The sequence below is a fragment of the Camelus dromedarius genome, chromosome 36 (assembly GCF_036321535.1).
Source record: "Camelus dromedarius isolate mCamDro1 chromosome 36, mCamDro1.pat, whole genome shotgun sequence".
Taxonomy (NCBI): Eukaryota; Metazoa; Chordata; class Mammalia; order Artiodactyla; family Camelidae; genus Camelus; species Camelus dromedarius.
In genome coordinates, this window is record NC_087471.1 from 12876660 (window position 1) to 12901964 (window position 25305).

Sequence of the window (25305 nt, forward strand, 5' to 3'; positions counted from 1 at the left end):
CAAATTCCTCCCCAGCCTTCATTCCCTGCTGTAATTACCCACTGAAGGGACTGCATTTACATCCCGAAAAGACAGCAGGAGAGGCTTTGCTGGCAAGTGAACAGCACAGGGAGAAGATGGTTGTGCATAAACGCCTGATCTGCGCACAGCACCCACCATTCCAACAGTGAGGCCCCACGGGCTGAACGCGAGTGCTTTGAAAGCAGCTGTGCCACTGCTCGGACTTACCAGACACTGACGTGCGAGCCCTCGGTGTGGTCTGAGCAGATGGCCCAGCACATGTGCTTCCTGCACTCAGACCTGGCCCACGAGCAGAGCTCACAGAAACCGCTCTCCAGCTCTAAACTCCGCATCCATCCCCAAGTGCCCCTTTCTGACCTCCCTGCCTTTCCTCCTTCTCGTTTCCCACCCATAGCAAAATGCTCCCTATTCCTGGCACGTTTATCCCAGCATTCTGTGCACCAGGATGGAGAGTGATCTGTGCAGCCTCCGGGCCAGCCCGGGCTCACGAGGCCAGAGCCTCAGCTGTCCTTCAAGGTATTTGAAGCTTGGCCTGGCGTCGGCGACAGCTGCATGGAGTGGCTCTGGCAAGGGTGCCACAGACGTCACCTCCTGCCCTGCATCTGTGTGGGGCCTCCTCTGCCCCTGGGGGTCAGGGGCCCTGAGGGGCCAGTCTCCAAGAACCAGGACAGGAACGCTCAGACCACCACTGTTCTGGCCCTGACCTTCTCCATGGAGTCAAGCCGACTCGTCTGGGCATTAAAACCCACCACGTGTGCTAACCCAAGAGGGCTTAAAACTGCCGACGTGCTGCTTTTACTCATTTTTATTTTTCAGCTGAAGTATAGCCGGTTTGCGGTGCTGTATTAGTTTCTGGTGTGCAGCATAGCGATTCAGTCATACAAATCTGTCTTGATATATATTCTTTTCCATTACAGGTTCCACAAGCTATTGAGATACAGTTCCCTGTGCTCCACATGGGATCTTGCTGTTCATCTGTTCTGCACACAGTGGTTTGTATCTGCCAGTCCCAAACTCCGAATTTATCACCCGCCTCCACTTCTGGTGTAAGTGACCGTTTAGGAAATGAGTGGGCATTCTAGCGTTTTGTTACCGGTATACTTTTCAGAAGAACAGAGCTAGGAGCTGCGGTTTCCCCATTTGGGGAGGGGGTGAGGAAGGTAACACGCAGGGAACCGGGGTGGGGGGGCACAGCAGTTACGCTGAACCCTAAAGTGTCTGACTTGATTTCTGTGCAAATCCTAAGATTTAAAAAAATACCTGAGTTACATGGGTCTAACACCTGGATTCTGAGGTGGTGAAAGGCGCAGTTCCGGTCCCCTTCTCAGACCTCACTGTGTTACTGTTAGAAAATTCGACTTTCCCAGAGATAAAAAAGCAAAGGGAATGAAAGGTCCCAGAAAGGGAAGATCACTCCAGGGTACCTGCTGCACCGACATGGGTCTTAGAGACATTCTCTTGCATCAGCTCCAGAGCGAAGGAAGCAAGAAAAACCAACAGTGGTCATCAAGGAACCATCATCAAAACGAAAAGGCAGCCTGCTGAGTGTGGAAGGCATTTGCAAATCATCTATCCCATGGGGAGTTAACGCCAAAATATATACAGAACTCAGACAACTCAACAAGAAAAAAACCACCAATTAAAACAGAGGCAGAAGCTCTGAGTAGACATTTTCCCAAAGACGGCATGCAGATGCCAGCAGACACATGAAAGGACACTCAACCTCACTCGTCATCAGGAAATGCAAATCAAAACCACAGTGAGGCACCACCTCACACCTGCTGGGATGGCCATCAGCAAAAAGACCACAATGACACACACTGGCAAGGATGCAGAGAAAAGGGAATCCTTGTACACTGCTTGTGGAGTATAAACTGGTGCAGCCACTGTGGAAAACAATGTGAAGTTTCCTCAAAAAATTAAAAACAGAGCCACCCTATGATCCAGCAATTCCACTTCTGATTGTTTATCTGAAGAAAATGAAAACCCTAAATTGGAAAGGTGTCAGCACCCCCATGTTCACGGCAGCGCATTTACAACAGCCAAGACACAGAATCAACCCAAGTGTCTAGCAGCAGATGAACGGACACAGATGTGCTCAATACAATGGAGTTATCATTCAGCCGTAAAAACAAAAAGAAATCCTGCCATTTGTGAGGACATGGAGGAACCTGTAGGGTAGTGTGCTCAGGCAGAGAAGGACAAATACCATGAGATTTTACTCCTATGTGGAATCCAACAAAACCAAACCAAAGGATCAAACGAAACCAAACACACAGACTGCACTACCGGTTACTAGAGGGGAGGGGCTCTGGGGTGAGGGAAACGGGTGAAGGGGTCAGCTGGGTGGTGAGGGTAGTAACTAGCTGGGTGGTGGGGATCCCGCTGCAGTGTGCACGAAGGCCTCCAACGCTTTGCACCTGAAACTCATGTAACGGGAATAAAGCACTTAGTGTTTATAAAGGTTGAGTATTTGGTTTCCCCATTTTTTCCGCCGCCCTTTCTCTGAAATGAAGGAAGGGCGTGAAGCTGACCTGAACATCTCGGCAACGGCGTACAGCCTGAAAGGTCAGGTGCAGCGTCTGGCCTTAGGCAGGACAACGAGGTCACCTTGTTGACGTGGCCCCCACCAGCCCCTCCCAGCTGCTTCCTTCCCCAGCCTCTCCATGTCCCCAATTCAGAAAGTCCAAGACCCTCCCTACTCTCACCCCTCCTTCATTCTCCCGGTTTCAGTACTTCAGGAAATGAGCTGGCGAGACTGACGCACCTGTCACGGTCCCTTCACAGAAGGGAACTTGCCCCAGGTCACACAGCCAGTACCTGCAGAACCAGGCCGGTAGGCACAAAGGACCCTGACCTTCAACGGCATTTTTAAAGTCTGCGGTCATGCTGCCCCCCTGGGGACAGTCCACTCTCACGCCTCCTTGGGCCACAGCAGCCAGGCCTGGGGGACCTAAGCCATCAGTCCAGGCTTTCACTCTCTACACGTTTAAGCATAGATTTATGATATCTGACTTCAACCTTGGTTCTTTCGAGAAGATCATGGCAGCTAAGGCAGGGGACCCCCTTCCCTGTCCCCAGTGGTCTGGGCACAGATTTCAGCAAGAACAGTTTTATAGACACCTGGGAGAGGAAGATTCAGATGTGAAAGGGATAAACAGAGCTGTAGAAACCGTTTGACTTTCCAGTCCAGTCACCTTTCCTGCCATTCAAAGCAGCCTTGGAGAAACCAGCCAGCTAGGTGGCAGGGTGGGGCCGGAGCAGAGGCCAGCCTGGCAGCAGCGGGCTGCTGGTGGCCCCGTGAGGACTGGAGGGGCAGGGTGCCGGGTCCCCAGGACGAGCTGGGTAAACGTCCCACAGAAAGCACAGCCACCCCCACCCCGGCTCCCGTGCAGAGCGGACCTTAAACAGCAGCGGAGAGCAGCTCCTTCCTGCCAGGCCTCCGTCACCTGTCCCCCTGCGGAGCTGCAGAGGGGGGCCTGGAGATGGGGCTGCCCTCTCACAAAGCCACCTGGGAGGGAGGCGTGGGGCAGACACCCCGCTCGCCTGGACTGCGCTGTCACACGACAAAAGTCCTGGAGGTTGGCTGAAAAGTTCCCCGTGGGTCAGGGAGGTCGGAGAGGTCAAGGCGGAGCCGGGACGTTGGGAGCATATAGCTCGAAGGCCCGGAACTACATACACCATCCTGTTCAGAGTGCTCAGCCCACAGAAGGCTCTATTAAAATGCGAGTTATTATTACCACAGATCACTTTTTCTCTGGGGAACACAGCCCGAGCTCAAAATAAATGATGTGAAAGTCTACTTCTGGAGAACAACTTTCCAGCGCCCTGGAGACCCCCGGCACGGCCCGCGGGAGCAGGGTGTGACCGCAAGTGCTCGCACTAACCCCGACAGGGCAACCGCAAGTGTCTGGAGGGACTCTCGGGACCAAGAAGCCAGAGAGCACTCGTGCTTTCAGAATAAACATGCCGTGGGGTTACCTACTTTCTAGCACTTCTTTGCGCAAAAAGGCAGAAGCACGAACGATGCTCCGCGCCCTCAGAACCGGGCCCCGTGGCGCACGGGTGCGCTGAAGGCAGGGCCGTGGGTGGCGGCGTCCTCACGAAAGCCACGCAACACGACACAGGGCACACGTCCCAGACAAGGACAACTTGGCGATTCTTGGCGACAACTGGTGTCCCTTGCTGGGCTCACGGAGCTTGTTCAGGGAGGCAGTCCCACAACCCTGGCCCCACCCTCAGCTGGGCAAGTCCAAGAATCTTCCAGGGAAGGCAGATCAGTGAGTTAGCGATACGCGGCTGGGTGCTCCCACAACGGAGTCCTCTCTGGCTGGGATCGGCTCAGTATTGTGTTACGAGAGCTCAGCACACTAACCCTCAGAGCTTATGAAACAGACGCAACACAAAACTCCCGCCAGGGTTCCGTTCAGGGCGGGCTGATTGAGTTCCCTCGATAAATTTATTACATCAGTAGTTCAACTGCCTTTTCTGCTGCTTGTGCTTCCGTGTGTGTCTTCAGGTCACAGAAACTACGCCCACATGGTGAGGGGCTGACAGTTCACAACTTCTCACTGCTCCTCGGTAAAAGGCGTACAGACCACGGTCTGGAGAACCACCTTTCACACGGTACAAATGAGTCAACAGGGGCCAAGTGAGACTGCTCTGCACTGCGTTTAGGGGAAGTTCTAAGTGCAAAAATAACCATGAATGTAAATACAGTTCCCCTAAGGCTGGGGGAGACAGCAGGGAGAAACATTTGGAGTTTCTACAAAGTCCATAAAGAAGACAATGCTGAAGTCAAATTAAAACTGACCGCTGCTTGCAAGTGTGTGTTTAACATGCACTGCTAAGTGATGTAGGTTTTTTTTTTTGTTTTGTTTTGTTTTACAAAAGCCTCATTCTTTGATCTAACGCACCCTGAGCTTTTGCAAATCACACTGACTCCAGACAGAGTCAGGATGCAGCACAGTTAGTGACACGGGGATCCAGGTGGACTTGACCTGAGACCAGCACGTGACCCGAGTCTCTGCTGGGAGGCGTCCTTCCTGCTGAGAGGAAGGGCTGCATCGGATTCCGAACCAGAACAACAGAGACCCTCACATCAATCACACAGAAGGCGGGTCTCCGCCTGAGCTCACGCCAGGCACCTGAGGGGGCAGTGACTACTGACCACCCCCAACCCCAGGAGCATCTCCAGACATCACAGGATCGATGGCTGGTCTCTCTGCGGTGCCAGGAATGGAGGGGCTGAGAGATGCTGTCAGACAGGGTCTGGTCCTCAGCAGGGGATGCTGCAGCTGGCCTCCTAGACGCAGAGGGTCCCCACAGGGGAGGTCCACGCAGCTCCAGCTCTCGGGGTTACAGGGCCACAAACTGTGTGAAGGAGGCAGGACGTGGTCCACAGCAGAGAGGGCACCACAGCCGGGAATGGCCCGTGATTAGGGTGTCAATGCCGTGGACGTGGGTGCCGAGGCTGGGCCACTCCTCAGGGTAGAGGAGGAGGAGGAGAGCGAAGCCGGGTTCTCAAGCATCCCCTACAGCCACTGAGATGCCCCAACCCTTCCCGTTTCTCTCGCCGCGGCACAGGCCAGGGAAAAGGGCAGTGAGGGACTGGCTGTTGATTCTTATAAAAACGGGGCTAATGGGAATGAATGGATCGTCCCTACCGAAAATGTGTGCTATTAAGTCAAAGAACATTTTTGAAGAGAAATCTGCCCTCCAACCTTCCTGGTCAACGCTTGAGGCAAAATTGGTGATCTTATTTCTAACAGAAACACCAGGGAGAAGCTTCCTGGGGCACAGGGGCTGAGGGGCTCCAGGACCTTCCTGGAGATGCCGAAGAGCTGGGGGAAGGACGGACGGATGCTTAACGCTCAGTCTTACAGTGGAATAAAGTGTTTGGCACATTTTAAGATTTCATGTGGTCAACGTCTCCTCGAATTTCCATCTGGTGTCGCACAGGTTTGAGCCACCGTGTCATCTTCATTTCAGCTGCTTTGCGGACTTGAGCGTCTAACAAATTATTACCAAGGGCCAAGCGTCCTGCCTTTCGAAAGAAACCACCATGACCTCATCAAATTGCTTCACGGGAGAAACTGTAAGAATATATGAAACACCTTGAAGGCGTTAATTCTGAAACAAATTAACCTGGTCTCGGAATTTCTCGTTTCTGTATTTGCATCATCCACCAGCCTCTGCTCCGTCTCCACCAACCTGACAGCATCTGCTTACATCTGCACACAAAGTCCCAGCGCAGCACAGGAAGGCGGGACAGACGGATGAAGGTTCTCGGGCACATTTTACAAGATGAGAGTGAACCCCTGTGCTCCACGGAAGAAACTTGTTGTTTATCTGTTTTATACCTGGCAGTTACTATTTGCAAATCTCCAACTCCCAATTTATCCCTTCCCACCCCCTACACCAGAAATTGACACATGATAAACTGACTGCATTTCAATTAAAAAATTATTGGTGATATTAAATAATTTGATTTTGGGAAAAGAAGTGAATCCAAATTTCTGAGACGATTCAAGAGACATGCAGCACAGCAGCGACACATCCTGCCGGGAGGCCCACGGCGCAGAGGGCCTGCACGCTCTGAGTCCTGCCTTCACTGCTGTCTGAAGAAGATGCCCGTCGCAGGAAAAATAAGGAAGCACGAGAAGAATGATGTCAGCAGTGGGAATGGAGCCCTTAAGACAGCTCTTTTTTGGCTGGTTGGGGTTCTCCATGTCAGTGGCTGCACCACCAGTGATCCCTGTGGCCTTGACTACGAGAGGTCTGCCTTCTGATTTGTGAACCAAAGCTGGACTATTTTTAAATCGTCCCTTTAAATATGCTGTGAAGTTCCTCCAACTATAAGATGTACTCTCTGGTCTTTCGAGATTGGACATCTGAATATTGCTAATTTGTCATGTTACTGCATCTCTTGAGAGCCTGCATCACTAAGGATGCAGGAATTTTTAAAAACCTGTCTCTTCATGTGCTGATGAAGAACAGTGACTAATACAGATGACTTTCCACAGGCCCATCACTGCAGAACTAAACAGCATTTCTGAATAAATAACAACCTGCCAACAACACTATACGGATTCCAGCCTCCAAGGGAACATCAATAAAAGGAATGAGCAGCGGGACCTGGGTCCTCAGACTGACTGAGTTATCATACTTTATCACTAGTTTAAATGCTAACGGCCGAAGGTTCACGGCATGGACAAAGCCTCGCCTGATTGCCAGGCTCCAGTCCCAACCCCTCATCCAACAGGGGACACATTCCTGAAAAAACTAAAAAAACGCACGTTGGCAAGCTCAGGAGAATGTGGCTTGGCAGCAGGAATCAGGAGCCTCCTGTCCATGGAAAGAATCGCCAATTTTCTGTGGCTCTGACCCTCCCTCCTGAGACCAGCTGCCCCAACACTCCTGAGAAGCCGTGGTGGGGGGCACAGGGAGCTGACGGTGCCCCTGGACCTTCCCCTCGAGAGGCCGGTCCAACCCCCACCCCAGCAGGAAATGACTTTTATCCGAACGTGTCCGGGGAAGAACTCCAACAAATGAAGCTCCCTCCCAGAGAAACAACTAAAACCACTCAAATAATCCTTAAATAAAACCCCAATTATTTACTGTAATTACGCTTAAGAGAAAAGGGAAGTTTATCACGGCTGCTCGAAGTTCCCCCGGGGCTCCCTGTGACTGTGCGCAGCCCGGATTCATTCACCTGGTATCCTGCCCACGGGGTTTTCTGTAACAGGCATTTAGCACCATCTCTGACACAGCAAGATCCCTGCAGCATCTTGAGACACCTTCTGAGAGAAGAAAACGGTGCAGCTGCCGCGTGGCACTTACCTGACTCTAGTTTATCAATAATCTTGTCCAAAACGCGCAGATGACGGAGTCCGCGCCCACGATGGGGCTATGATTGTACTGTAACGTTTTACACGTTGGATGGCCCTTCATTTAGGGAAACAGTATATACACCCGAATGTGCTATTCTTTCTAAAGTGCAAAATACATGACGGGGAAAGCCACCTGAGCGAGCAACTCTCCGGTGCTGACGTGCCCAGGAGCGTACAGATGGAGGACCTGGTGCCCTTGTCCGGGGACGGGGGTGTGGACTGAGACAGTAACCGGGTTTTCTCCCTCTCGGCCTCGGGTGAAGACGCCAAGGTATGAACTTCTGTCACTAACAATTAAACCCAACCAAACAAGAATATAGAAAAACATTCCAAAAAACAAAGGAGACATGGCCCAGTTCAGTCCCACTCCATCAAGGGCGACCTCTTCCCTGACGAGCGAGGAGTGAGCCCTGCTCAGGAACAGCGCAGAGCTGCGTGTCCGGGGTTCTGTGCCCCAGGAACACAGCACCCCACCTACCATCTGTGCAGGTAGAGCACTACCAGCATCACGCACGTTTTCAGGTTTAAATATAACATTACTGTCTGAAGACTAGACTCTCGAGTAACAATGATGCATAAAATATTTAATTACACTTTTCTTCCTAATCTGATCTTTTAAGTACAATCTTCTATCCTGACTGCAGCTACCAGTTTAAAAAAAAAAAAGTGTCTGTAATCTTAGAAGCACAAGCAGATCACACTAGGGACCCAAGATCAGTATGTATTTTTGTTGTTAATGCCTTCTGAATAAACTCGGATGAACGTAACGGTTGTAAACACAGAAACATGAATGAATTTACTAGTGGTGTTTTTCTTGCTGTGCACATCTGTTCATCTATAAAATGCGTCATGACAGTAAAGAGCTGCAGAATTTACAAAAATGTCAAAATAGGCCAGAAGACATTACACTTACGATGCGTGATAATGACCCAAGAGACCCAACTTTAGCAACATGCTATCATCTTTTAAAAACTGTTACTAAAAGAAATTCAGGAAGCAATTCCATTTACCATCGCATCAAAAAGAACAAAATACCTAGGAATAAACCTACATAATGCAAAGAAAGGACCTGTTCTCTGAAAACTAAGATACTGATGAATGAAACTGAAGACGACATAGATAGATGGAAAGATACACTGTGTTCTTAGATGGGAAAACTCAATGTGGTTAAAATGGTCACACTACCCAAGGCAATCTACAGATGAAATGCAATCCCTATCAAATTCCCAAGGACATTTTTCACTGAAGTGGAACAAAAAAATTTTTTAATTTGTATGGAAACACAAAACACCCTGAACAGCCAAAACAATCTTCAGAAAGAAGAATGGAGCTGGGGAAGCACACTCCCTGACTTCAGACAATGCTACAAAGCTACAGTAATGAAAACAGCACAGGACTGGCACAGAAACAGACACACAGGTCAACGGGACAGGACAGAGAGCCCCAAAATAAACCCACACACTTACGGTCAACTGACCTATGACAAAGGAGACAAGAATACACAGCGGAGAAAAGACAGTCTCTTCAACAAGTTGTGCTAGGAAACTGGACAGCTGCCTGTAAAAGACTGAAATCAGAACATTCCCTAACACCACGTACAAAAATAAACTCAAAGTGGATTAAAGACCTAAATGCAAGACGAGTTCCCATAAAACTCCCAGAGGAAAACACAGGCAGACACTCTAAGACATAAATCACAGCAAGATTTTTTTTTCACACCAGCTCAGAGTAATGGAAATAAAAGCAAAAATAAACAAATGGGACCTAATTAGAAGCTTCTGCACAGCTAAGGATACCATCAACAAAATGAAAAGATAACCCACAGAATGGGAGAAAATATTTGCAAGTGATGTTACCGACAAAGGACTAATTTCCAAAATATACAAGCAGCTCATACACCTTAATATCAAAAAACCAAGCAACTCAATCAAAAAATGGGCAGAAGACCTAAACAGACATCTCTCCAGAGAAGACATCTGGGTGAAAAAACAGGCACATGAAAAGATGCTCAACATTGCTAATTGTCAGAGAAATGCAGATCAAAACTACACTGAGGAATCACCTCACACCAGTCAGAGTGGCCATTGTTCTAAAGTCCACAAATGACAAATGCTGGGGAGGGTGTGGGGAAAAAGGAACCCTCCTGCACTGTTTGGGGGAATGTAAATTGGTGCAGCCACTATGGAGGACAGTGTGGAGGTTCCTTAAAAAACTAAAAATAGACTTACCATATGATCCAGCAATCCCACTCCTGGGCATAGATCCAGAGAAAACTCTAATTGGCAAAGACGCCTGCACCCCAGTGTTCACAGCAGCACTGCTTACAACAGCCAGGATGCAGAAGCAGCCCACACGCCCATCCACAGATGCCTGGATACAGAAGCTGTGGTGTATTCATACAATGGAATACTACTCGGCCATGAAAAATAAAATAATGCCACTTGCAGCAACATGGATGGACCTAGAGATTGCCATATTAAGTGAACTAAGCCTGACAGAGAAAGCCAAATATCACATGATATCACCTATATGTGGAATCTAAGAAAATATGATACAAATTTCATTTACAAACAGAAACAGACTCACAGACATAGAAAACAAACTTATGGTTACCAATGGGGAAAGGGGGAGGAATAAATTAAGGGTTTGGGATTAACAGGTACACACTACTAGATATAAAATGGATAAACAAGGACCTACTGTACAGCACAGGGAACTACATTCAGTATTTTGTAATAACCTATAATGGAAAAGAATCTGAAAAAAAAATGTATGCAACATGTATAACTGAATTGCTTTGCTGTACACCTGAAACTAACATTGCAAATTAACTACACTTCAATTAAAAGTAAAATTTAAAAAGAACCCCATTACTATGAAGTATCACTAGACCACTGGGACACAGAAGGAGAGGGCACTCCATCCTGTTTCCGGGGGAGCCCTCCTGCCTGCATCCTCGCCCCCATGTTCGGCAGGTGAGCGAGGTGGGTCTGGGCTGCCCAGACCAGTCCCTCCCTCCCCTTCCCACTCTGCACCTGCCGCTGGCAGGCGGAGTGCCCTCCGCTCCCTCCTGAGAGGTGGAGTCTGCCCGTGGGACGGGATGATGCCACCTGTGAACAGGCAGGTGAGCCGCTCAAGTTGGGTGAAGTATGAGCCAGTCCCCGGGGACCAGAGACACACCTGTGTCCTCAGGTCCCAGCACAGATCTGAGGCTTGGGTCTCCCTCACCCCTCAGTTCGTCACTCAAATGGTCCCAAACTTGAACAGGGAGGAGGGACAGCACCCCCCACCCCCAATATACACCCATCATTCACACATGTTAATGGTCTGAAGGAACCTTGGACACACGGGCTCCCTTGCTAATGAATCAGTGCATCCTCAAGCCAACAGTCATCATTTGCTCGGTTCTACCTAAAGGGCTCACCCCAACTCGGGGAAGGGGCAGAGGCGGCGGGGGTGGCCTCAGAGCGACTCTCTGCAACAACACAAAGGTGCTGAGGAGACCCGCTCCCTCAGGTAAGGCAACCGGAGGCCCCTCTACTGAGAATTCAACACGTGCCACCCTCACCTGAGGGCTGCAGAAGGGCAGCTCTGCGTCACACTCTCCCTAAGGGACTCTGCCAAACCCAGGTCCTCCCACATCCTGTCAGTTCTGGTGATGGGTTGCTGCCCCCACCCTGCCCTGAGGACAGTCTGCCTTCATCGCCCCTTTTAATCCAGCTGATCTAAATACTTTACATTTACCCGCAAATGGCTTGCAACACTTCTACTGTCTCGTCCCCTACAGAATGCTGCCATCAAGTTTGGATTAGGAACCTGGTGCAAAAACAAGGCATCAACCTCGTCTTTTTAACCAACAGAACCTCACTTCTGCGGCCCTGAGAAGTAAAGCCCAGTGACAGGTTCCGAAACCCGACACAGTGGTCTCAACAAAACTGAACTCATAACGAAGAACCACAGACAGTACACAGTATTTCTTTTTATCTCTCAAAATTAAATCCTGTTTCTTCAAGTGCACATGATAAACAAATGCAAAACAAAAATCCTACTTGGTTTCCATATGTAAAAAAGAATGACTCTCTCTCTGAAACATGACGCTTACTGTACACCAGAAACTAACACAGCTCTGTAAATTGACTTGAATGCAATTAAAAAAAGGAGAAAAATTCTTGACCCGCAATTCACACTTTACACAAAAATTAACTCAGATGAATCTTCGACTTAAATATGAACCTAAAACTATAAAATTTCAAGAAAACATAGGAAAATCTTTGTGACCCTACTTTTAGGCAAAGATTTCTTAGGTAAGACTCCAAATGTGAGATCCACACAGTAAAAAAAAAAAAAAAAAAAAGGGTAACTTGGACTTTTTAAGATTGAAAACTGTTGCCCCTCAAAATGCAAAATACGAAAAGGACACCACGAGAAAGTCGCTTCTGCTCACCCCAGTTTCCACCCCCAGCGCCCAGGACCAGATCCAGAGAAGAGGCGGGTCTGCAGGACCCGAGAAACGAACCTTCACGTTCGACACGTTGACCAGCTCCTCGCCCGCACTGCCTCACTCGGGCTGCCCTCCCTGGTCAGACCCAGAATGCAGACCAAATTCTTTGGAAGTAATTAGTTTCAAAGTTTACTTAAGCAGATATGGAAAAGGAACAGATAAAAAATTTTAATTTGTTTGCCTCAGTTAAAACAAACAAAATCTTTCCCAAATTATCCGTCTCACTGCGGGATTCAGGCCATCCCTCGGATTCCAGCTGTGTCAGCAGCTGCGTCCTGGGGGGGGGGGGTGCCGTCATCCGGGGCCTGGTGCCAAAATACGATCCGAAGTCCACAGAAACCAACTTCTTCAGTTGCTTCCAATTCTTTGGGCGTTGGTGCCCCTGAACAAAGAAATCTTCTTTCAAAGAAAAATGAGAATCTCTTCGGTCACTTGGATAATTAGAGAAAGTACGTGCATGAGGCCGAACCAAAACCACGCGGCAGGACACAGGTGACCCGTCTGTGACCTGCGTGGACACGGAGCGTGTTCCCACCCCTCCACTCACTGCCCTGTGCTACTTTCTCCAGTGCCTCACCGCCCAAGTCACCGTGCTGACGTGTCTTCCTACACTTTCTGCCTGAATGCTGCCCCCTGCCCTGGGGGGCCAGGGCCGGAGGGAGGGGTCTTGTCCCCTCGGTGCACACGGCTGCGGGTCGGGATGCAGGGGCTCTGACGCACAGAAGGCACTCAGCACACCTCTCCACTGCTGGGACGGGCTGTCACCTGCTCTGTAAGGTCAGCAGCAGCTTCCAGGTGTGAAAAGATGGGGATTTAGAATATTTAACCTTGTCCTGCTACAATGATTTGATGGTAAGGCGCCAACCAAACACGGTGGCCCCCGTCACACGTGGCTGGTCCGGCGTGAGATGTGCTGTGAGTGTAAACCCACACTCGGCTCCGAAGATTCTGTTCAGAGTGTGAACATGACCTCACCAGTAATGTATATATGACACGTTGAAATAAGAACACCCACGAATGTGTTAAACCTGTGCGCGGCCCTCATCTGTAGTCTGCATCCAACTCCTGGACTTTGCTCCTGGACGCCTGGGTTTAAACGTTCCCCACACCTGCTCACAAGGGGACTGTCTCTCCATCCACTCAGATCCCATCGGGGCCATACCATTGACTGGGGCTCACACCGCAGGGCCCTGGGGTCTGAGGGCTTGGCCTCTGCGGCACCTAGACCCTGGGCAGTGCAGGCGGAGCTGTCACTGACGGCAACAGAGCGTCCTCCGACTCCTCACTCCCTGTCTAACTTGTTTGCGGACTTCTGCAGGAGAGTATAGCTCAGTGGTAGAGCGTGTGCTTACAAGGCACGAGGTCCTGGGCTCAATCCCCAGTCCCTCCATTAAAATAAATAAAAAAATAAACCTAATTATCCCCTTCACTCAAAAAAAAAAACAACAAACATATAAATAAATCTAACTACCTCCCCCACACAAAATAAAAATACTTCATTAAAAACACATTAAAAATAAAAAAAAGAAATTATTTTGTTCCTCGGCCTGCCCGCTCCTCTAACGATGAGGCTCGTCTGTTTGGGGCCCTCGGCGGGACGGTGGGGCCCCCGTCACCTCTGTGAGCGGCCATCCCCTGCTAAGGCCACACTGCGGGGCCATGGTGACGGGGGGACCCGCCAGCCGCAGGGAGCGTGGGCCCAGCCCATCGTGGGAAGGAGCTGTGGGGCTCAAGGCCACAGGCTCGGGGGTGAAACACTAAGGGAACCCTGGACCAGGTAACAGAGCAAAAGCAAAAGCGGGGTCACACGTCACCAAGAGAGGGCATGACTGAGTCACAGAGCCGAGCTGTCAGGTTTAAGTAAGGCCACAAATTTGACTTTTCCCTCCAGTTTGTGAACATGTTTAAATGAACATCTAAATCCAAAACGTACAGATACAGCCTACTGTCTTAAAATGCAGAGGCTTCTTGAACGTGGAGTCAGCTTCGGGGGCCGGGGAGGATCCAGACTGAGCACCGCTGGCAGCAGGCGTCGCAGGGCTCTCAAGGCCGCCTGGCTTCCGCGAGACCCCCCCGCGAGTCTCCCCGCTCAGGTCCTCCTGAAGAGTCAATACGGTCCTCTCAGCCACGGCATTAATTCCACCTGTTGACCCGAAAATCTCTCTCTCAGAGAAAACCTCCAAGTGACAGACGTGGCTACGTGTACCTTCTCTACCCTCTGAGCAAAAGGTAAAATGTTAATGAAAGTAGTATCCATGCTCGATCAAACTTTACGAAAACAAGACGCCCGGAAGAACGTCTTACCACACGCTGGGGAGTGTGCCCCTTGGAAAAACTGCCTCCTGGTGCTCCTGACGCAGGCTGGCTAAATACAGTTAGCAGGCCTCACGCTTGGGAGCACAGTTCGCCCTGGAATTTGGCTAATGTAAACACGACACTCAGGGAGGGACCGGCCCCCCGCCACGAGCATTACATCACTCTTCCTTATCAGGAGGACTTCTTCAAATCTGCCTCTGTGCTCTAAACAACCCGAGTTTAATTCTCCGTGAGCAGTTACCCACGGAGCGCTGGTCCATCAGAAGGGCTGGACGTCGGGAGACGGGACCACTTCCACCACGGATTTTACCCTCCCCACAGCAGCACTGGGAGGGGAGCGCTGAGGAGATACACCTTTAAGAAAGCACATTTACTGTTCCCCAATTTCTGCTTTCTACACACTTTCTGATAGATGCATGTGTACGGTGAACAGAGAGAAGAAATCAGAAATCCTCAGATTCTTGATTTATTACAATTCCAGTACTGGGTCTCACCAAAGATTCTCACATCTGATTGATCTTAAGATAATGACATGGAAGTTAAGAAGCTAAGAGAGACCTCTTTTCTCTCCCCTGAAACATCCCTCAGTGTTCCGTCTGATTTGCTGGACAACTTCAGGTTAACCTCTCTGCTCTGAGACACGACCATATTAACATGTTAACCTGGCACCAACAGCAAAAACAAACCGGTGGGACTACATCGAACTAAAAAGCTTCTGCAGCAAAGGAAACCATCAACAAGATGAAAGTGTAACTTACGGAATGAAAGAAAATGTTTGTAAATCATGTATCTGGTAAGGGGTTAATATCCAAACTGCAAAAAACCAAACAGTCCAATTAAAAATGGTAGAGTAATTAAACAGTCATTTTTCCAAAGAAGACATTCAAACAGCCAACAGGCACATGAAAAGATGGCCAACATTTCTAACCATCGGGGAAATGCAAATCAAAATCAGAATGGGGTATCGCCTCCCACCTCCCAGGATGGCCGTCATCAAAAAGACCACAAATAACACGTGCTGGAGAGGATGTGCAGAAGGGGAGCCCACATACGCTGCTGGGGGAGTCTAAACTGGTACAGACACTATGGAGAACAGTACGGAGGGGCCTCAAAAAATTAAAAATAGAACTGCCATATGATCCAGCAGTCCTACTCCTGGGTATTTATGCAAAGGAAAATTTACTATCTTTAAGAGTTATCTGCACCCTCGTGCTTACTGCAGCACTGTTATAACAGCCAAGACACAGAAACAACCTAAATGTCCATTAATGGATAAAGAAGATGTGGTATATATACATACATACATACATACATATACACACATACATATACATACAGTGGAATACTTCTCAGCCATGAAAAAGAATGAAAAGTTGCCATTTGCAGCAACATGGATGGACCTGGAGGATACTATGCTTAGTGAAATACATCAGACAGAGGAAGACAAATACTGTGTGTTATCAGACAAAAAACACGTCATGGGAATGTCATTCTAAGTGAAGCAAGCCAGAAAGAGAAAGGAAAATACCATATGAAATCACTCATACGTGGAAACTAAAAAAAAAAGGCAAATGAACTTAAATATAAAACAGAAACAGACTCATAGACATAGAATACAAACTTGTGGTTGCTGGGGGGAGGCAGGTGGGAACGGACAGACTGGGAGTTCGAGGTTTTTAGATACTGACAGGTATATGCAGAATAGATAAACAAGTTTCTACTGTACAGCACAGGGAACTATATTCAAGATCTTGTAGTAGCTTATGGTGAAAAAGTATGAGAATGAATATATGTATGTTCATGTATGACTGAAAGATTGTGCTGTATGCCAGAAATTGACACAACATTGTAAACTGACTAGAACTCAATATAAAAAAAAAAAAAATCTCATGGAAACAGAGAACAGACTGCCAGGGGAGGGGGTATGGGAAATGGGTCAAGGTGTTCACAGGGTAGAAACTTCTGGTTATAAGATAAATAAGGCATGAAGGTGTAATGCACACAGATGGGATAGTGACCACAGTTAATGATGCTGTGTTGCGCACCTGAAAGCTGCGAGGAGTACCCCTTAAAAGCTTTCATCACAAGGAAGAAAATGTGTAACATGTGAGGTGATGGATGTGAAACTTACCGTGGAGATCACCTCACATTATATACGTGTATTAAACCATCACGCTGTGCACCTAAAACTAACACAGTGTTATGTCTATCATATCTTAGTAAAACTGGGAATATTTTAAAATGCTATATAATACACTTGCTTGCAAAAAAAAAGTTAGCTGATCTAGACGTCTTGTTACAAAAGGTAAGATTTATGAAGCTAAGATGTACGTGTAAATTGATGCAGCCAAACCTCTTCCTTAAACAGTTACCTTTTCATAAATATAAGCAGGGCTATCCATCAGTTTGCTAATTCCACCTGCTATCTGACTTCTTTTCATCTTGACATAAAGAATATCTTCATCAGAAATGAGAAAGGGCTCAAAAGAGGTTCTGAGTCTCAAGTCTACTATGATGTGATGGTGCTGACAAAGCTAACACTCTGTGCTACAGTGATTAATTTAGAAGCATGCAATCCTGAGAAGGGAGGGTCCGGGGAACAAGCCGGGGGCCAGTGTCGACAGTCCCTCCTCACTTTGCACTGTGGTTCTAACAAAATCTCATCCGCCAGGCACTCGTGGAAACATGCAGGCAGGATGGCTTTCAGAGGAGGCTGTGGGGAGATGGGCCTGGAGGTTGGTTCTGACAGGTCCAGGCTGGTACTTCCACGTCCAGCTTGGCATTGAGCTTTTCTCTCCTGACTTGAATGTTTCCAAAGGAAAGAAAAATATACCCAAATCTCCTCTGCTCAGGATCCAGAGGGTCCTCACTGTCTCCATTACCGGCCGGGCACTGGGAAAGCAATTCCATTTAAGAACTCAAAGTGCGTTCTGTCTCCGGGGAGCTTTCCCCGCAGACTTCCTACTGACTTGAGGACTAAAGGTGATGTGTGTTTCTCAGGAGCAGGGCCCTGGAGTTGGACTGCCTGGGTAAATCATTGATGCAGTGTCCTGGATCTGTGTCCCCATCCTTACACGGGGTTCTAATGACATTTCTCTCCTGGGCTGCGAAGGTCAAATGAGTTATTACATATGGAATGTTTAGAGCAAATTCCAAGCAGACCTTCAGTAAGTGTTAGCCATTAACATTCAGGATAACCATATAGTTTAGTGTCCAAACGTGGACCCCACGGTCCAGGAAATACGTGAACTGGACACAGGTCTCTCCCACAACAGGCAGACCGACAGTCCTAGGGAAAATGGAACCTACAGACACGGTACCACGTAATGCCGAGGTTGCACACTGCAGAGATAAATGATGTAGAAAACTAACCAAACGTGTGCATCGCTGGTGCAGAGGGTGCGAGATGAGTGGGCAGAATGCCTTAGTAAAGCAAAAAAAAAAAAAAAAAAAAAAAAAAAATCACCAACTGCAATTTAAAGTCTTCATCTTACAACACACCTAACAGTTACACGTTAATCACCCGTTTTGCTGAGCTCAGAACATTCCTTTCAACATTATCCCAAATACACTGTAAAGATACGTTTCAATCACTGAATGATGCCGTGACTCCTCAGAGACCGTCTCTGGGGACAGAAGGGAGCCTGGGTGCCGGCGCGGGAGCAGCTCCCGAGAAAGAGGTAAACAGAGCACAGCTTCGTGTCCGGGCCCAGGTGTGCTCAGCACCCGTGCAGCTCCAGGTACCCGGGCTGCCTCCCTCCCACCTGGGGAACTGCCACGGTAGACACGGGGAAGACGCACCTTAAACACCAGCTCTCGTGGGACACGTTCAGCTGGCGGGCCCCTTGCTCTCTGCGTCTCGCTACATACAGCAGAGTGCGGGGCTGGGACCTGACCCGCACTTGCGAGATGGGCAGCCGGCCCCGACACCCGTGCTCCCCTGGACCACGACACCACCGTGCCGTCCCCTCTGCGGCCTCCAGCTTCCCCACCTACAAAACTGGCACCAGGCCCACTCGTGACCTAACTCACTGGGGCTGCCTGTGCACCCTCAGGGAACATCTGGGAAACATCCTTCTGGCTCACGCAACAGCATGTCCCCCCCGGCCCCGCCCACACATGCATCCAAGGCCTAAACAAGGGCTGCAACTCCAGCGTTTCCATCTCAGGGTCCCAGACCGCCATCCACCCTGGACAGCCGGTCCCAGCAGGATGGCTGCTTGTTCAGGCTCTGCCCATGTCCTGCACTGGTTCTCCGGGCAGTGTCCCCATCTGTGTCATTCCTCAGTGTATTTATTACCCAATGCTTGGCACACAGCTCGCGACTGAACCAGTGTGCCAGGAGAGGCAGGAGGCGCTGACATTCACTGAATTCTAAACGAATGCCAGACACTGACCTGCTTCAGGCCTGCGCTCCCCTGCTCATCCCCCCATGCACCTGTACCCCCACAGAGACTGCATGCGGCCCGTGTGTGCACGCAGACATACATGTGTTCTCTCCAGCACCCTGAGCTACACAGACTTGGACCACGTCATGTTTCTGCTCCTCAGTGTCTCACCCGTGAAGGGGAGGGCAGGAGAACCGATGTAACAGGTCTGCTGTGAAGGATGGGGTGGGGCACACACAGCTGTGCCGGGAGCTGCTGCCGCCTCCCCACTCCCCCCGCCCAGGATCTCAGGTGCCGTCCTCACACCTGCCTGGGGAGTCGCCCTGCCTGGCCCACCCCAGCAGTCCCCGCCCCTTGCCCCTCGACCACCTCCCACACAGCGTCCTCTCCCTGCAGCCCAGGGGGTTTTAGCTGCACATCTAATCGTGTGGCTCTCTGACCTCCAGCCCCCAGTCACTACGGCCTGCTTTCAGGACAAACCCCCAGTTTCTCCGCCTGGGCCACCTGCCCTGCCCTCGGCATGAGGCCTCCTGAATCCACCCCGAACCTCGGGAAGGGAGAGGGCCACCCTCCTTGTGCCTCTGACATGGGGGGGGGGGGCTCTCAGCGTCCTGCCCTCATGCGCCCGGCACCCTGCCCACACCATCCCTCCCCAGGCGTCCTTCGTCTGGTCTCAAGGACTCTGACAGCTCCTCTCACCCGGACCCTAGGGCTCCTCACCTCCGGAGGCAGGTGATGGCAGACAGAGAAACGAGGGCGGGTCCAGGGACATCTTGGGGTGGTGGGGAGGCCCCAGGGTGGCCCTGTCTTGACTTCGTCCCCGGTCAGTGACAACCGGTACCAGACTTTAAGGCCAAATTTTCTACTGGAAAAAAACCTCTGCACACACGTGAGAAAAGTGAGCACTTGTGCTCATAAGAGAGGTGACAATGAGGGGCGCGTGTGCCAAGTCCCGTCCCAGCTGCTGTCCCTCCGCCACCTGTCCCACCACTAATCCGTTGCTGGGGTGGACTGTTCTCGTCCACACAGCGGTGTGGTCTCTTCTCTTTTCCCCCAAAGACTAGAATTATGAAAACTAATTTTTATGAATCCTAAAAAGCAAGTGGCATCTTTTCTACAGTTTAACAATGAGTAAATGATCAATATTACCAAATCAACTTAAAAGTGATTCTGAAGGAGAATTAATAAAATGGCTGCACTTGGGCGAACACATGGCTTACTCTTACGCTTGCCCTTAAGACGGTCAGCTGAGCTGACTGACCGTTACTACTCACAGCTCCAGGCCTGCTGTTAAAATGAAGCTGTTCGTTCGACTGTTTCTGCTTTATTTCAGTAAATCGAAAGTAACAGTCATTCTTGGTCTCGGAGTCGTCGTCCAGGGAGAAGGTCATGGAACTGCAGCCTTACAAAACAGCCTGAATTACCAAGAAGACCACGCCTGGGGCACTTACGAGATAAAGAGGTCCAAACAGTGACAACCAGAACTGGTCGCCCGGAGGCACCCCGACACCACTCTGAATCTCGTGACAGAAAACGATTCTGTTGGTCGTCTATTGTTGGAGCTACGGCTAAATCATCACCCTGCCCGTCCCCAAGGTGGGCTCACAGCTCCGGAGGCACCAGCCTGCAGTGAGTCCCCTTTGTCCAGCAAAGTAATAGAGTTGCCTCTTTTCTTCTCTGCTCTCAGACCCTGCCTCTGAGTTTCAATTTGGTTCGTTAGAGACAAGGCCGATCTTCTGGCAACAATTCCAGCTCAAAGTTCTCTATCCATTAGTATCAATGGGTCAGTTGTAAATATTCTAAGTACAGAACGTAGACTTCCTGATACCCACATCCAGGAAGCAGCACAGGAAATTCGGAGACGTGGGGGGCACTTAATTCATTTTAAAAATCCACAAAGCAGAATAAATCTATCAAGCTCAAGGCCAAACAGCCCAAAAGTCAAGCTCACACCTCTTGACCCCCTTCATTCATTTCGTCGGAAGCCACAAACTTCCAGCCATAAAGTGAGAAAGACGGGGGTGCACCGCACAGCACTGGGACTGTGGTTAGTACCACCGTGCCGTACACGTGGACGTCGCTGAGACTGGGTCTTAGACGTTCTCACACAAGAAAACACAGTTTTGTAACTGTGTGTGGTGACAGATGTGGGCGACCAGACTCACTGTGGTGACCCCCTCACAAGGCGTACACACGGATACCGAGCTGGGCTGCCGCTCACCCGAAAGCAAGATAATGCCACACGTCGCTCACGTCCAGTCCAACGAGAGATACCAGCTCCCGCCCGCACCGCTGACCGTGGGCCCGTCCTTCCCGCCCCACCCGGCCTCCCGCCAAGCTCCTCCTGCACCACGCGGGGCCCTGGGCCTGGTAACGGCAGAACAGACACGGACGAGCACCAGAAACTAACCAACACTGCAGAGCAACTGAACTTCAATTATTAAAAAAAAAAAAAAGAGCAGACACACACTCGCCTTCACCAGCAGGCACGGGGTGGCCCTGACAGAAGTGTGTGCTGGCCTGCGCTACAGCCACATGCCTCTCTCTGGGCACAGCCTGGACCCCCTCGCGAGGCAGTCTGGTTTACGTCTGGGCAGCGCCACACGTCTCGTGTAAATCCCTGTGGCCCTCCTGCCCAGATGGCAGGGGGTCGGGGGGCTACATCCTTGGGCCCCCGGGTTCCCAGCCCAGCTGGAAGCTCCTGCATCCGACTCACTCAGGAGGACACTGGTTTCCCAACCAGCCCCGCCCTCAGCAGGGGCTCAGTTCTGGCGGAAAACATCACAGGACCTCGAGTTCCAGGCTCCTGTTCTCTGCCCTGAACAGCAAGTGCAATTCCCTGGAGAACCTGCCCCAGTCCCAGGAGACAGGACTGTGCTGGACTGGGCTACTATTTAGGGTTTCCATTAATGTCCCTATGTGCTTATCCAACGGGGACAAAGAAGCTACAGTTTTTTGTTTTTTTCTAAACTTCTAACATTAAAGGTTTTTGATACATTACTTAAGTGCTAAGGTACAAGTCTTTCAGTAGAAACAGCTTTGGGAAGGACACGAAAAATCACAGAGATTTTTTTCAATTTAATTCAAGAGACTGGACAACTGGCCTACTAACTTATCAAACAGAGTTTTTCCGTGGCTCTGTCTTCTGTTTTCCGAACGTAGGTCAGTTCTGATTTATGGGAATGGAAGGGAAAGGTGTGCTCTGGGGACAGAGGGGTCAGTGGCCCCTGCAGTAGAGAATAATGCTGCTATGACCAGAGGGAAGAGACGCCGGGGACGGAGGGCAGAGAGGACAGAGCTGAGACAGGACAAGGGGAGAGATGCGGGCCTTGGCGATGCGGGCAGGTGCCCAGGCACCGGGGGGCTGGGCTGGACTGGAGGAGGTGGTCTGCTGTGCGCAACACTCTGCTGCCCCGGCTGGACCAGGAGAGCGTGTTGTAAATGACAGAAGTGACACCCTCAGATTCCACACCAGGCACGGAAGGAGCCCAACATTTCCAGCCGTGGACTGAGTTTTCCAGGCTTTTCAAACAGGCCTGGAGTGGGGACAACTGTCCTCGTTTAGAGGACGTTTGTCCGGGGTTTAGAGGTGCAGACGGCTTACAGTCAGAGAGACGTCTCCCTCTTATCTTCAGAATTCCTGGTGGGCAGGGGGGCAAAGTCTCGCCCCCCTCACCCTGGCCCAGGAGCCAGGCCGGCCTCACAAGCGCCCCCCACGCAGGTTCCGGCAGATCCCTGCAGTTTCGGGGACCTGGCAAACGAGGTTTCCAGCTCTGTGGTCAGACAGGATGCTTTCTGCCTCAAGTCAGACCCTCCATTTCTTACAATCCTCAAGTCGGAGGAGGATGACGCAGTGTATTAAACAAGCACACTGGACACCTGGGTGGGAGTCCACGCCTTGTATCTTACAGTATCAGGTGTCAGCAAATCCATTCCTAGGTGCATGAGGAGCAGGGCTGCACACACTCTGGGTCTCTTTTTTTTTGGGGGGGTGAAGAGGGGATGGAGCTGAGGGGTCTGCATCCTCGTCTTCCTGTGTGCACCGGGACACGCCAGCTACATGGGGATGACATGCACCGGGACACGCCAGCTACATGGGGACGACGTGCACATGGACGCGCCAGCCACACGTGGTCTGAATCTCACTACTGTCGCTGACTTAACTGCAGGCTTCAGCGTCCTCTTTAAAACAGGGATAATAACCCTTCCTGTCAGGTTTAAGTGAGGTCATGGATGTAAAATATGACGTCAAATTGTAGCTTCCGTCCACTTTCCTTCCATATTCAGGAAATGTGAACAGTAAGTTAGTTTGCACCAAAATTCCTTCTCAGGCCTCGGAGTCCAGTGGAGAATTTAAGGCAGACGTTTAAAAGCAGACACCAGTTCTCCACGGGCTTGTCAACTGATCTGTCATGACCACAGAAACCGTCAGGTTCCGGGACAGTCCCTCCCTGTCCCCGTCCCTGCCATACCTAAGTCTGTCTGAGCAGGACAGAGACCGTAAATGTGTCCTCTTCTCCACCGGAGCTTCTACCGTGAACACACCTCATCTACCTCCTCAAAGAGCGAGCAACACAGGGTCTCAGGCACGTCACGGGAGCCGCGCAGGGCGGCGGAGGCCAGGGCAGCTCACACCCCGGACGCTCCCAGCTGCCGAGGACAGATGCACACAGAGGTTGGTGCTCTGCGACGTGGCGACATGCTGCTCCCCACTCCCGGGTGCAGATGCGGGGGACTGAACCCACACATTATGCGTTGAAGAGAAGCCCCTCACACCTGCAGGGAGGGCTGCAAAACCGCCTCCCGTCTCTCCCCCCGTGCGGGGTGGTCCGCGCTGCACGCAGGAGGAGAACGTGTCTCAGTGAACTCAGACGTGAACCAGACTGCGGACCAGGGCGCGGGATGGGCGACTTCACACGACTTCTTTCCTGGATTCAGAGCTCCCAGAAGCTTCCACACTGATGAAGTCCAAAAATGAAACACACTCACAACACTGAATCTTTGATTTCTTTGCTCAAGACTAGGATTCAGGACATTTCACAACATCAGACAACTACTCACGCAGGGTACTTCAGTGTGAAATCCATTTGCGCATCCCAGACTTTCCTTCCCACTATTTAGGGCACAGAGTAAAAGCACTGTCGGCGTGACAGTGTGAGCTCTAGCAGAGCTCAGAATGCAAACGAACATAGTTCTAAGTTTGACAACTGCCCTGATGTTCTGTTGTCAGTACTGTCTCCTTCCATATCCGGAGTGTGGTTACATTTTCTGCAAAACATCTTATGGCCGGTTATGGGGTGAGAAGCCTTTTAAGAAAGACAGGCAGAGAGACAGACAGAGACACAGAGCAGCTGTTCCCAAGCTGCACGGCATCCTTGCTGGGCTGGAAGGCAGCGAGCACTGTCCCTGCTCAACAGCCCTGCTTCCAGTCTGACCACAAGGATGAGCATGTCCAGCCTCCGACCTCTACAAACATCCGGCTCTCGTTTCAGGCTCAGAACCCGCTTGGCTGGGCCCTCAGACAAAGTGGCCTCTCGCAGCGGCAGGGCGGATCCTGGATGGACAATTTATATCCCAAAGCTCCTTCAGCGCGGCCCCCCCTCACTCTTGGGGGGCTCCCTTCTCCCCCCGGCACAGTCTGGGGGCCTCTCTGCTCAGCTCCCTCACCCACAGGATGAGCAGCTGAGACGGTGTTTCTGCTCTTAACGTTCGGGGCAGCTCTGCTACGGGGAGTGACAGTGACCGGGAAAGAGATCGGGGTCCCAAGTCAGCGCCACTCGCAACAGTCCTGGGACTTGGTTTTCTTCCACTTGTTTTCAAAAGGAGTAAGTATTCATCACTGAAAACCCAGGTCTCAGGAAGTACAAGCCCCGGTCAGTAAAGGAAGAGTGAAGGTTCTTCCCCAGCCCCCCCAGCCTCAGAGCCCCCCAGCCTCAGAGCCCCCCAGCCCCCCAGCCTCAGAGTCCCGCCCAGCACCCCCCCGAGAAGCACCGTTAGCGTCCCCGCACCTCTGGGTGCAGGCGCCTGCACACAACACATGTAACACGCCTGTTTACAGAGTGCACAGGCTGCAGCCTTATTTTGAGTTTTCTGTGGGAAAAACCTCTAGAAAATGTCGGGTCAAAGGGTGTGTGAATTTCACATCTAATGAGTGCGGCCCGAGTACCCTGGAGAACAGCTTAGGGCC

The 25305-nt window shown here is 50.6% G+C and overlaps 1 protein-coding gene and 1 non-coding gene across 4 annotated transcripts in view; one reads left to right on the forward strand and one right to left on the reverse strand.

Annotated features, from left to right (window-relative positions):
- The window catches only part of PALLD (palladin, cytoskeletal associated protein), a 283857-nt gene that overhangs the window by 32376 nt on the left and 226176 nt on the right, over positions 1–25305 (reverse strand). The gene's annotated exons all lie outside the window — the stretch shown is intronic.
- On the forward strand, positions 13732–13804 carry TRNAC-ACA (transfer RNA cysteine (anticodon ACA)). Its single transcript has one exon. It is a non-coding gene; the product is annotated as a tRNA-Cys (tRNA).